Source organism: Prenolepis imparis, unplaced genomic scaffold, assembly GCF_030444845.1.
Source record: "Prenolepis imparis isolate NDT839.2.m4 unplaced genomic scaffold, iyPreImpa1.0 SCAF_2, whole genome shotgun sequence".
NCBI lineage: Eukaryota > Metazoa > Arthropoda > Insecta > Hymenoptera > Formicidae > Prenolepis > Prenolepis imparis.
This window is the reverse complement of record NW_028141160.1, coordinates 19,210,562-19,224,507: the sequence shown is the minus strand read 5'-3', so window position 1 is coordinate 19,224,507 and position 13,946 is coordinate 19,210,562. Positions and strand designations below refer to the sequence as shown.

The following is a 13,946-nucleotide window of genomic DNA, read 5'->3' as shown; positions in this document are numbered from 1 at the left end:
CGATAAAAATGTTACGTCGCAGATGCGAGATCGATTTAACGTTTTATAATAGAGGGTGCGAAAAAGTGCTTTAAAACGCTGTAAAATGATTAAAGAAACTGAATCGCATTACGATTTAGTTGCGATTAATCGTGTTTATGATTGAAAAAGAAATTGCGCAATTTGAGTTAATAAGTGCTGTTTGACTGAATTATTGATCCTGTTGATCAATCATGCGGTACATTATGCATATTTTATTGCGAAAACAGAAAGTGACGAGAATGCAACGCAGTTAATTAAAATTAGAGCAAAAGCGAGATGCGCTCTAATGTTATCATATATATTTATTCCAACCACCTGTTCGTTCCTTCTCGATCTCCATTTTCTAGAGGATGAAAATATCATCCTCGATATCTTTTTTTCATGCATTTCATGTGCTTGTTTACCAGAGATTGCAGATTTTCATAATGTATAAAAACATTGATAGCAAAGATTTTATTTCAATTAATTTCGTGATTCAAGATTTTACTCAAAAATTAAAAATTAGGAAAAGAGAGATTTAAACATTTTCGTTAATCTGACACCCTTATCATAAAAAATCAAATTTGAATGTAATGTGGCATAATTAAGTGTTAGTTGGGTGTGCAAAGTTGGCACCTCTATGTTATGCTATCATAGGTCTGTTAAGAGTTCTGAGTTATTTAGAACCATAGGAAGAATTCTTGATAATTTTTAGAAATAGTTCCGGTCATTACGATAACGAAAATCAGTTTCAAAAAATAGGGGTGCCAACTTCACACTTTTTTACACATCGAGTTCTAATAGTTTTGAGCAGAGTTTTAAGGTTCTTTTAAATAGTTATATATAGTTCCTGATTATTTTTTGAAAGAGTTCTGCAATTTTTAGATAAAAAAACGTATCTTCGATATTAAAAGTATGTTTTCTTATCTCTATAAAAATTGCAAAATTCTTTCAAAAAATAATTAGGAACTATGTAACTATTAAACAATTTAAATTTAGGTACTCACCTCACGGTTGCTCCTTTGTTGCCCGATGCCTCCCCGGGCCTCCTTCTCGTACAAGTTTCGAAACACTTGCACTCGCGTTATTTTTTCTCGTTCGCAACGTGCGGCGACGCCCGGGTTTTAGCTATCACAATCTTCGACGCGTTTCGGTAAAACGCGAGACTCGCGAGAGCTTATTCGCGCGCGAATAAGCTCTCGCGAGTCTCGCGTTTTACCGAAACGCGTCGAAGATTGTGATAGCTAAAACCCGGGCGTCGCCGCGCGTCGCGAACGAAAAAAAATTACGCGAATGCAAGTGTTTCGAAACTTGTACGAGAAGGAGGCCCGGGGAGACATCGGGCAACAAAGGAGCAACCGTGAGGTGAGTAAATTTAAATTGTTTAATATAGTTACATAGTTTCTGATTATTTTTTGAAAGAGTTTTGCAATTTTTAGAGATAAAAAAACATACTTTCAATATCGAAGATATTTTAGAAATATCTTCGATATTGAATAAGGTACGTTTTTTTATCTAAAAATTGCAGAACTCTTTCAAAAAATAATCAGGAACTATATACTATTTAAAAGAACCTTAAAACTCTGCTCAAAACTATTAGAAGTCGATGTGAAAAAAATGTGAAGTTGGTACTATTTTTTGAAACTGATTTTCGTTATCGTAATGACCGGAACTATATTTCTAAAAATTATCAAGAACTCTTTCTATGGTTCTAAATAACTCAGAACTCTTAACAGAACCATGATAGCATAACATAGGGGTGCCAACTTCACACACCCGTGTTAGTTTATTATAAATTTATTGTTCTAATTTCGAATTTATTCCTATCAACCTAGCAGTAAAATATTAAAATACTGATTGAATATTACGCTTTCAAATATTCATTCCTACTTTCAAAAAACATTTCATAACAAATCGTAAATAAATCGCAAATAATTGTTAATTAATTGCTTAAAGATATTGCAAATGTATTTCAAACACATTATATTTTTATAAATGCAATTATATAAATTATACAAATTAACATTAATTATGCTATACATCTGAATTTAATTTCTCATTATAAGAGAAGGGATATCAATTTAACGGAGATAAAAAGTACTTTAAATTATCAAAAATATTTCTCATATATTCATATCATATATGTATATTTACTTTTCTATTATCTTAATTCACACAATTTGAAACAAAAAAATTGGCATAATTTACAATTTGATATATAAACGATACATTATTATCTGCTCTAGTCTCATTACAAATATAAAATTAAATGTATGTTAAAATAATTGTCTTTATAATGCATTCGTCCCTACGTTTTACGAATGCAATATGCTTACGAAAAAATGACAATTATTTTATGATTTAATTGACAAAGTTTATGTACCATGATTCATACATATAACTGACGCGTTGAATAAGTGAATTATTTCAAGACATTACTGGCGTTGAACAAGAGGACTTCTACAATGGAATTTATTCTCTAAGAAAATATTCCGAGAGAGAGGGAGAGAGGGGAATACCGTTGCTTCCACGCCTCACGACTGTTTCGTAGTCAACGTGACAACGCTGTTTTACAGCTTCATCGGCACAGCGTTAAAAAATGCGGAAATAAATCTATCGCGTTCTCTGGAGCCATCTGCTACAACAGACATTCCGTAACTCGCGCTACTGTGAATTGCAAACACGGTTGCATTTATATTAATATGCATGTGTGAAATAATCGCTTTTAAATTCAATTTAATTACACAGCCAAATACATGTTTTGCAAAAATTATATGTAAATAGGAAGTCCGTTACGTATTCATATGTTGCAACTGGATTGGATGTTGGTACTGAACTTGGTAATTTATTACAGCACGTTAAAATCTGACCGACTGTATAAAACTATTCAGATAATACGTAAACGCTTTATAATTTTATTTCACATATTATTATTTAATGATATAATATTTTGGAAAGATTAATATATGTAATATTCGCACGAATTCACCGGTTTCCTAAAGGTATTAAATCGTCCATTGTCATTGTCATTGTCAAAGTGAGCAAACATTTCGCACGCGCCTCGTAAATTAACAGATTTTGTCACGTTTGCTAAGAATTCCATCGATTATCGATATTCAAATCTGCTTATTAAAATGCAACAACGATCCGACCGAAGAATATCTATGAAAGTGGGACACGCTCGAAAAGCGACGAAATATTTCGAATATTTTTTAGCGATCGACCGAATTCTACATTTTTGCGGATACTTTGGCATTCCTTCGAGTAAACGCGGGCGTCAAAATACCCATTCGAAATACCAATGAAAGTAGATCATGCGGAGACATGTGCGTTCCTTTGTAAAACGCGGAACGGTGTTTTTTTTTTTTTTGCTTTAAATCCGTCACACGTACGATACGTATACGTTTATTTACATCAGATGATAACCACGTGACTAAATTATTATCAAGCAGTTTAATCGTAAAACGGCTATTTAAAGCAGTGCAATTTTTTTTTAATTATAATTACGAGAATCTGTATGCTACAGAGATACAAAGGTTTAAAAATATAAAATGCAGAAGGGGGGGAAAGAGAGGATATATAGAAGAGTATGCCATTATAAAGTTACTTTTTAACGGACGCTGCCATTTTTTCCAATCGTGTGAAGTGTGAATCATCCGATCTGACGCCCCGAACGTGAAATAATGCAGCAAAAGATTCCAGGCGAGATGCTGGACGATCGATTTTCTTTAATTATCTAGTAAGTACGAGACGAGATAAGAGACGTCGAATTATTCAGTGGCTTTTAGATAGTAAGAGACTGATAATCTCCGATTCCCATCACGGTCGCCTTTATCGGAAATGATACTAATGGAAAATGATAATGTGAGACTTTGATAGTTGTTCTGAATAAGATTATAGTTGTTAAACATTAAATATATGCTCGAAGAATAAAATATACGGCTTTAGTTTTTTATTGATGCATAAAAAAAAAGATAAATTAAATACGATGGTACAGTTATAGTAAATATAGTCACGTGTTGAGGTATAGTGTGTGTATGTATCTGTATAATTCAACACGTAATTCTTGCCTTCAGTAAATAACTATTAACTACTAATTAAGATGCATTCTTAATTAATGCATGATGCTTAATTGCTCACTTAAAAGTATTTACTACAATATAAATGCTTCATGTGTTTGCGATGTTGTGTTCAAAATTTATAAAAAATATTAATATCTTACTTCAGGAAAAGTATATATAATCTTTCAATAAATAAATAAAATAAGGTATTACTCAAGCATATTACCGTCAAAATATTGACCATGTTACTGAACGGACGCGTTTGTATATGCATTTAATTGCATAACACAACACAATCCCCATTCGCGAACTTCGGTCTGTCGGTTCAATCTAGCAAACATCGACAAAGCTTTATCAGGGCGCTCCCAGTAAGCGGTGCCGCCGTACCTTAATAAGGCACAGTCGCACAGTCGTTCAATTCCCGTGAAATCGAACATCCTGGAAACGGAGGAAATCGATATCGATCGTACTCTCGCAGACACTAGTAAAAATTGCGAACGCGTAATTTGCCGAGTTTGAGCAGCAGAGTTCGACCGGCCGGACTGCTTTTATCCTTTCCGCGAGTGCGGCAGCGACGGGTGCAAAATCGCGAGGTCGTGAGAAAGGCTGGTGGATATAAAGGAAATGAGGTATCCCGGCGGGCTGCCCTCCACGAAGATGCGGGAGGCAGAAGGAAGGAAGGAAGGAAGAAAGAAAGGGGGAAAAAGGGATATATCTGCTTCTGGACGGGGGAGAGAGAAGGAGAGAGAGAGAGAGAGAAAGAGATCCGGTCCTCTGGGATAATGGAATTCCTTTCTCCTCTCGAGGCTCAGCCTCACTGACGAGGGTGGTCTACCCATCGAAGATCTCGAAAATAAAACCGGGTTTTACGGAACGAACGTTGGATTTCAATCAACGTCGATCCTGCCTCCTCGTGCTTTTCTCTTCTCGCGAGCGAATCCGCCGCTGCCGCCTCCTCTCGCAGCGCGAAGCGTGAATTAACGTCTAACTCCTCTCGTGCGAAATTCAATTATGCGCCATGAGTACCTGCACGAGAATACATTTCTTTTTTCTACGCTCCACCAACGACGATGCGATATAGCCGTCCGAGCGTGCGCGCTAGGGAGTTCTACTATCATTTTTATTAAACAGGTGCAAATTTATTCTATATACTATTCCGAGAGCCGTCTTTCTCCCTGAGAGAGAGCGGCAGCTCGTCCTTTTTTAAATATCTCGTGATCAGTGATACGGGAAAAACAGCACTTTTCGCTAAATTTCGTGTTTCTCAACACATTCTTTCGTTGAATAAATATCGTGAATTTTAATTAATTAATATAACGGTGATGTCAATAATAAAATTTATTCCTGAGATACCTAATACGATCGAAAAGTTCAAGTAATCAAGCTCAATTTTTAATTAATATTAAAATTAAGTAATAATATTTTCCATCAGAGTAAATAACATATATGTTGCACATAAATAAGAAATCAATAATGTTTCAGCCAAACAACCAACCATGTAATTTACTTGCATCGACGAGGGGAACATGTTACATTTTTCGCGAACTGCAAATAAAAAACCGATAATCCATCGCTTTTACGAGCCTAAACGTGCGTTGTTTTTCAACCTTTGATGCATTCCTCAAATAAAGTTCGAGTTCAAAACTTTCTGCGGTATTAACAAATACTTTCGTGCCAACACGAGTTCGCGTGAAAACAGTTGCCAAACTAAATGTACTGTCATGACTCATACATGTCGTGTATAATACTTTTCTACAATCAAACTTAAGAATTATAATGGATTATAACGCTACGTAAATGCATAATCAAAATTAAGATATCTCGAATTTTTGTATTACAAAAATTAATTAAATTTCAAAAATTAAAATGAGATTAAATCTCTATTTTCGGGAAGGAAAATAAATTGGAACACGATAAAGTTTACGCTCGATCACGAGATATTTTCAGAGTATCACACGGTTCAGTGGATTCCATAAATACATCCACAATCACAGATCGGAATCTCGGAGGAACGTGATAAATTTTCCCGGCTCGCCCTTGATCTCCAGCGAATCGAAGTTTTGTTTGTTTTACGAATCGAACTTTTTAACCACGAAGAATTTCAAGACGAAGAACAGGGAAGTAATGGCAGAGCGCCGAGGTAAGAAACCGCGCGATCGGGTAAGAGGTTCAAGTGCGCACTCAAGACGAGATGGAAGGATGGAAGCACGATTCAACAGAAGTTTCAAAGAGCAGCGACGAAGTGAGAAGGCAAACTTAAGCGCGGAAAGTCGGTGCTTCGAGGGAATTTTCAAAGGTCACTTTAGGGAAAAACGAGGGATCGTATAACATCTCTTTTTTTTTCACTTTGCCGTTATGCTTAAAATTCTTACGCTAAACTTTATACTTATTAAACTCATTAGTTAGAAATCGTGACAAGTTTAAAATAATGCGTTGAAAAATCATGAGAGACAGAGAGAAAAAAAAAAGAAAGAGAGAGCAATGACATATTACTCTATTACTATTCTTATTAAATAATATAAAAAAAGATTTTACACAAAAAATTTTTGAAAAGATACAATCATCTCTTCTCATTGCTTATATATATTTTTTTTTTTTTTTTTTTTTTTTTCATTTAATAATACCCGATCAGCAAAGTATTCATGCCAAGTGCGCTTCACCTTCGTTACGAGTCAGTTTTTTTTTCCGTCTTAAATAAAATTTTTTCATCTTGATTCGTATGAACACGCATCGCCATGGAATCGGAATTTCCTTTCACCATGGATGAGAACCTGTTACACGGGCTTTTTTTGTCGTCACGTCTTTACGTCATTACGCAACCGCTAGTTAGTAGCGATAATTTTGAAAAGATATTAAAAATCCATGGACGTAATAGTTAATGTAATTCGGCCGGACGAGTGAACCAACTATTTTAAGTGACTTTCAAATGCGATCGTCCTGCGTTAAATTTTCAACTTTCTGTCACGGATCATCGAGCAGCATCCTTACAATTTCCTTTTCGTATCGAACATGTGGCTAGAGATTTCATATCGAAATTCTGCGAAGCGGAACAAAATCCCTTCTCATAGTGACAACACAATTAAAAAATTATATATTAATATACTCTCTGTACAAAAATTAGAAAATAATTCTCGTTAATTTATTCCCATAATGTGCTCGCAATAATAACCATCTTCTTCTCGATGATTATTATTGTACACTCAAAAAAATGGTTTTGCAATTGTAGCAAAAATTGTTTAGGTGCAAAAAATTAACTGAGGTAGACAAATGATTAGCACATATTGCAATATCGTATATATTTTGCACGTAATCAATCTAAATGACAGAGACAGAACTAAAAAATTCTATCTGTGACAAACGATAATTCTATCTGTGACAAACGATATTCTATCAGATACAAAAAATAGCGATAATTTTTGTTGCGACATCTAGAAATTTTTTTGCGTGTAAGATATCTGTCTGGTTCGTTTATCAATTATCTCAATGCTGCCGCGATAAGCTTGCGAAGAAATACTAATAGGAAAGTCTCACAGCCTTCACGAAGGTAATTGAATGCATCTCTATGCAACATCGCACATTCTAGGGGTACATAATTATACGTCACAAAAACATCTCATCCACTTTTACGACAGTTTGCCTCGTGTTAATGCGTTTCTATATCTTACGACGTGTCAGACGTCGTTACAGGCATCTCTCTCTCTCTTTCTTTTTCTGCCTTTATCCACCCTCCCCCCTTCACTGTAATCAATTCGACGTACTAACGAAGTTTCACAGCGCGATACATTGACTCCGAGATTAACGTCGCGTATTGCAACACCACGCCAAGATATCAGCACTACACCACGCTCCCTCACCCCTGCGTTAAATACGCCGAAGGCGTCTGCTGTTAGAGAGGTAGACGACAAGCATTATCACCTATATGCACACTCGGGCACGTATAAACGCGCGGTTACAGGCGCCATATGCTCGACCATAGATAAACGTAAGCGCAAACGCGGTATTTATACATATATGCACGTGTGCACACGCATACGGGCACGACGAACGACTTTGCTTTTACGATGCGCGCATTCGCGACTGTTTACGACCAAACGGAACCATCGCATCGCGCAATTCACCGCGATTTAATTCCTTTGCGCACCCTGTGTTCCAATACAAAAGTTTTCTTCCGGAAAATACAACTACACCCCGCGGAGTGTCCACGTTGCGTACACGACATTCTTTCTGTCCGGTCGGTGAGCTTTAGCGGCTATTGTCTCGACATGGAACACAGAGAAAAATTGCTACAAGTGTCGCGGCAGTTCCGCAATATCATATCAAAATGAATTAAATTTTTGAAAGATTTTTATCTCGGCAAAATAATGCTTAAAAATAATAATTAATTTTATTCGATAAAAGCCTTTATTATACACAGAGAGAATTTTCTCTTAGAATTTACCCTGAAAATCATGGTAATCGTGGGACAATATGGTATAGAAAGAATTTTATGAGAATTTCTTTGATTCATATCACAATAAAAATAATATCTATTACAATAAAATATAAAATATGTTTAATTAATTTTACTATGCAGTTTAGTAAAATTAATCAAACATGTTTTATATTTTATTCTAATAGATATTATTTTTATTGTGATAAATATTAATCAGAGAAATTCTCATAAAATTCTTTCCATACCATATTGTCTCACGATTACCATAATTTTCAGGGTATAAATTCTGAGAGAAAATTCTCTCAGTGTAATATTTTCATTTATTACGGGTTTCTTTTAATTTTAATACGTAAGCAGAAGAGGTAGAAGCGAAATATACATCTTCTGGATGAAAATTACGTTGCGTTTGATAATTAGATTTCCGCAGAACAGGAATGCTCGAAGGGATTACTTAATCATAATTTAGATGTCTACGGAGAAATTCGCATTGTTCGAAGGACTCGCAAACTCGCAATTATTGATAAATGTGTATGTATTATAACATATGTACATAATGCATCTCTGAAAAGATTAATATTAACATTATATGAAAGTTTCAATTTTATTTAAGCTATATCTTTTAAAGATAAATAGAAAATAGCTCTCTTCTCTTTGATTGCGCAAATAGAGCGACTCGCTATTGTGTAGCTGAAGATTTAAGAGATGAGTGTATATTACGATCTGTCTTTTTCTAGAATCAACTATAGTTGATACCATATATATATGGGCTTCCCACTTGGAATCTATATGGGCTTCCCACTTAGAATCTACATGGGTTTCCCACTTAAAATCGTACTTTTTAAACATTACACTTCTAATCCGAATCTCCATAGATTTCCCAATCAGAATCCATCATTTGTTTGAGAAATCGGGATAGATTCCAATCAGTTTCCAGAAAAATTTCTATCCGGGTACAACATTATACGAAGAGTATAACCGCAATCGAGAGAAAAGATTTACTCGGTCTAGAAATCGGGATCGACTTATAGAACGGCCTTTATTCAGCAATTTCGGTGAGTTTGGGGTTTAGTTGGCAGCGTTGCCATTTTTACCAGTGCCTTCCAAAAGCGTGCTAAGCAAGGTGCAGATGTTCTTTTCTTTTCGGTGACGCGTATATTTTATCGGGAATAAAATGGACCAAAGCCAAAAGCGCGAGAGAAAGAAAGAGAAAGAGAGAAATACGCATATGCAGACATTGCTGAGAAAAGCCATAAAGATTATCGCATTTTGTTTTACAGATCAACATCGGTGATTTAAATCGTCGAAAGTAGTACGAGCATTAACGAAATCACATTCCGTAAGTGTAATTCGTGTAAAATTTACTTCTTAAGCAAAATCGAGAAAAAATTAAGATAACGTTAGGACAAGCATATGCGGAATTAAGTAAGACATTTACCTCATACTCGATATACATCATGAAAAATAAATCGATACCGATGTGTCACGCGACGATAGAAGATGACAAATGGCAAATTTTAATTTAAACCAGGAAGCGGAGGCTACGCACCTGGAAACGGAGCACAATGGTGCATTGTCCGCGCGCGAGCGTCGGGTTTAATCACGGATGTGCCCGCCTTTGTCAATTTCCATAGTTCGATTCCGAGCTATCTCTGCTCGCCCACGGTCTCGGTCGTATGTACATCGATGCATCTAGAATCTAGAACGTGTCCCGTCGCATCCGGCCTACATCGTATGCTCGCGTCCAAGGAAATGCGAGCCATTAAATACCGTGTAACGCGCGGATCTTACGTAACGCTAATACAGCTGCGATCTGCGATCGCTGTCACGCGATTTCTTCTTAAAGCGACTTACTCGCGGCATGTATTAAAATAAATTTTCATGTCGCGATTTTCGAGTTAGATTCTAACACAAGAAAATTATTTTATTTCAAAAATAAATACATACGTAATAAGAGAATAAATACACAGAAAGAATGTTCTTTTAGAATTTACCTTGAAAATCATGGTAATCGTGGGACAATATGGTATGGAAAGAATTTTATGATAATTTCTCTGATTAATATTTATCACAATAAAATAATATCTATCACAATAAAATATAAAATATGTTTGATTAATTTTAAACTAAACTGCATAGTAAAATTAATCAAACACATTTTATATTTTATTGTGATAGATATTATTTTTATTGTGATAAATATTAATCAGATAAATTCTCATAAAATTCTTTCTATACCATATTGTCCCACGATTACCATGATTTTCAGGGTAAATTCTAAGAGAAAATTTTCTTAGTGTAATAAGAATAAATTCAATTCAAAAATAAATACGTAATAACAGAATAGATATAACAATAAATTCGATTCAAGAATAAATATAAGAATAAATAAAATTTAAAAGAGCCACACATAAAAAACTATACTCTCTTTCTATACTCTCATAAGAGAATGTAATTCTCTTTCCTGATATATACTTTATTTTATATATGTATTATATTTGATTTTGCATGTGATAGCGCTAGATACGCGGAAAAAAATGTTTAACTGTAAACAAAAAGTATTTATATAACATGAAAGAGGAACACAAATAGTTAAGTGATTCGGGAAATAAATTGCTCAAAATGTTGACTTAACGAAAAAAGTGTCGCGAGGCAATAACGAGCATCGTTGAACTTGTTTATACAAATTAGGTGCACGCGATGGCCTAAAAAATAAATTCGAGACGACACCGTCTCGAAATTTCGTCGATCGTCCACATAATAACGGTATATACGTATACATTCCACGTGCACGCCTCTGTATACATGTATGATAAAACCGGATGGAGAACAACGATAAGAAGTAGTCTCGTGTGTTAACCGGAGCTACTTTAAGTACGAGCTGAGATAAGAAGAATAGAACCAATATTTGTTAGTCCCTGTACGCATGTGTACGGCGAGAACAGCTTTTTAAGCGATAAACCTGTTTAGCATTCAAAACAGTTAATGCGAGGGACGTTAAATCGAAGCACGGAAAAAAAGAATACTTTTCCCAAAAGTAGTATATAAAAAAAAATCAGAAAAAATTGAATATGACCTATAAAGAAAGTGCGCAATCCCCGCAGCATCACTTATTGTGCAGCATATACAAAATGTTCTACTGCATTTCGTGAGATATCGCAGGCTGCAAACTTGGAGAAGAGTTTCAAAACAGCCATTTCGACAGCAACGCCAATAACAAGTGCGCTCAGAATTCTTAATTTGTTCTACCAAGTTTTACGATTCAGAGCACACACATACGTATATATATGCGCGACTCATAGTATCAGGTGCTGTAACACGCAACTTTACCAGGTCACCCGGAAAGGTCGAAGGGAAAAACTTCGGGTCTAATTCTCGACGAGTCCGTTCGATGAGAATAAACACGTTGTTGTAGAAACGGGGGAGAGAATTCAGTGTTACGTGTGAGAGAAGGAAGCCCTATATGGATCACGCGTAAGAGTCGAAAGGGGCGGAATCCCATCCTATTCACTGATATACGACATCTCGATCGATCGATATCAACGGGTCGCGCGCAAGGTAGCTTTGTGTTGGCGATTCTTTCTTTTTATTCCGAGTCCTAATGAACGGATCGCAAATTCCTCTTGCGAAATCGCGGAGCGTGACAAAGATAAGATAACGATGACGAACGCGCGATTTATATAAAGTATTTCTCGATAAATCTGACAATGAGATCCATCGAGGCCGTCGCGAGAGATAATTTCAAGATCGAGAACCCGAAATTAATTCGCGCACTTGGCGTTGTTTTCACGCGAAAGGGACGATTTATCAATCAATCGACCGCGATAAAAGCGACATTCGCGCGGTTCAGAAAAGCACAATCGATAAAAAAAAAATGTCTGCGTCATCGAAAAATATTCGAACCGCGCGGAAGGTGAGAAGCCGAAGGAGTCGCGTTCGCAAACACGCGCATTCCGTTGAAAGGTATCAAGAGCTACGTGAGAACAGAAGTCACGTTCCATGCGATTATCACACCAGTCGAGAGTTTTATGAATTGTATGTAACGTTATAGCAAGGGCTATCGGCGAAATCCGATCGCGGTATATTAATTACACACCGATGTATTTTATTTTTTTTTTTAATATGACTCGACCCAGGCGAGAAATAGACGAGCGCGATAAAACCGAGAGCTATTGTACTATTGCATGCGTCACGCATGCGACGATAACATTTGACAAAGACCGTGAGGTAAATTATTTCAAATACATATATGTATATCTTTGTCCTATTATTACGGATTCCGCTCTATGCGTTTCCGTAAAGTCTTTCTTTCGAACGATGTGCGAAACGCTAGTATAATAATTGATACTATTTAGTAATAATTAGCATTGATTGAGAGAGAAATATTAGCGAATATAATAAAAAGCGACTCTACATAACCGAGCATTGTAGTACACACTGACAAATGATGGGAAGTTTCCCATGGTCCACATGAAAGGGTTGATATTATCTTCTATTGTGCGCGGAAACTCGGATGCGTTCGAAATAGGAAATAAAACGCGCGACCGAGATTATTTGTTACATTAAATCAATCATAATATATACCAGGTGTCCCATTTTAAAGGACCCACTCAAATATCTCATTGTCAGAAACACTGCGTTAAATCGAAAAATGTTTCCTACAAAAGTTGTAGGGTTTCGAGGGGGACATAACATAGTAATATTCATTTGACCTTGGGCGGCATCTCCAAGGTCAAGTGAAGGTGAAAATTTGAAGGTGAGAAGGTGAATTTTGAAGAAAATAAAAAAATGCTTCAGATAAAAGTTGTTCAAATCAATTAGTAGAAAAAGATGTTATAATAAAAAATATGGGTTTCCATTTAAAAAATTTATTCTCACCTTCACTTGACCTTGGAGACGCCGCCCAAGATCATATGAATATTACTATGTTATGTCCCCCTCGAAACTCTACAACTTTTGTAGGAAACATTTTTTGATTTAACGCAGTGTTTCTGAGATATTTGAGTGGGTCCTTTAAAATGGGACACCCGGTATAATAAATTACACATATAGAACTGATATATAATATTAAAAGGCAGACATTGTTGTTTGTTGTTCAAACATTACTCTCGAAGCGATGGACATAAAAACATGTAATGCGCCATCGAGAGTTAGTATTTGTAAAGTTTTTTCTTTATCAAAATCGATGATGATAGCAACGAGCTCATCAGTGTTATTGTTCTGATTCGAAGCGACGCGATCCCCAAAGCAAAGGGCAGAGGTTAAAAATTTCCAGAACTACCTAACATCGCGATAGTAAAGCGATAATGACGGGCCAATCATCGTCGAGCGATGCGAAACTACGCGGTCGAAGTGATAAAATTATTGTGTAGCAGATAAAACTTGTTGTGTATTTCAATGACATTTATCGCGTCGCCTCAAGGACGCGAGACAATTAGGCACGCATTATCAACGAT

At 35.9% G+C, this 13,946-nt stretch overlaps 1 protein-coding gene across 1 annotated transcript in view; it reads right to left on the bottom strand.

The window, feature by feature from the left end:
• The window catches only part of Gckiii (Germinal centre kinase III), a 91,891-nt gene that overhangs the window by 75,789 nt on the left and 2,156 nt on the right, over positions 1-13,946 (bottom strand). The window lies entirely within an intron of this gene.